The sequence below is a fragment of the Limulus polyphemus genome, unplaced genomic scaffold, assembly GCF_000517525.1.
Source record: "Limulus polyphemus unplaced genomic scaffold, Limulus_polyphemus-2.1.2 Scaffold9309, whole genome shotgun sequence".
In the NCBI taxonomy this organism is placed as follows: Eukaryota; Metazoa; Arthropoda; class Merostomata; order Xiphosura; family Limulidae; genus Limulus; species Limulus polyphemus.
In genome coordinates this window covers 18,144-18,560 of record NW_013674919.1, presented here as the reverse complement: position 1 = coordinate 18,560, position 417 = coordinate 18,144, and positions in this window count along the sequence as shown.

The following is a 417-nucleotide window of genomic DNA, read 5'->3' as shown; positions in this document are numbered from 1 at the left end:
CTGAACTTCCAAGTATTTTTCTTTATTATCATTTTCTCCATCTATTGATAGATAACTGAATTTCCAAGTATTTTTTCTTAATTTTTTCTCCATCTATTGAGAGATAACTGAACTTCCAAGTATTTTTTCTTAATTTTTTCTCCATCTATTGAGAGATAACTGAACTTCCAAATATTTTTTCTCCGTCTATTGAGCGATAACTGAACTTCCAAATATTTTTCCTTATTATTTGTTTCTCCATCTATTGAGAGATAACTGAACTTCCAAGTATTTTTTTCTTAATTTTTTCTCCATCTATGAGAGATAACTGAACTTCCAAGTATTTTTTCTTAATTTTTTCTCCATCTATGAGAGATAACTGAACTTCCAAATACTTTTTCTTAATTTTTTCTCCATCTATGAGAGATAACTGAACTT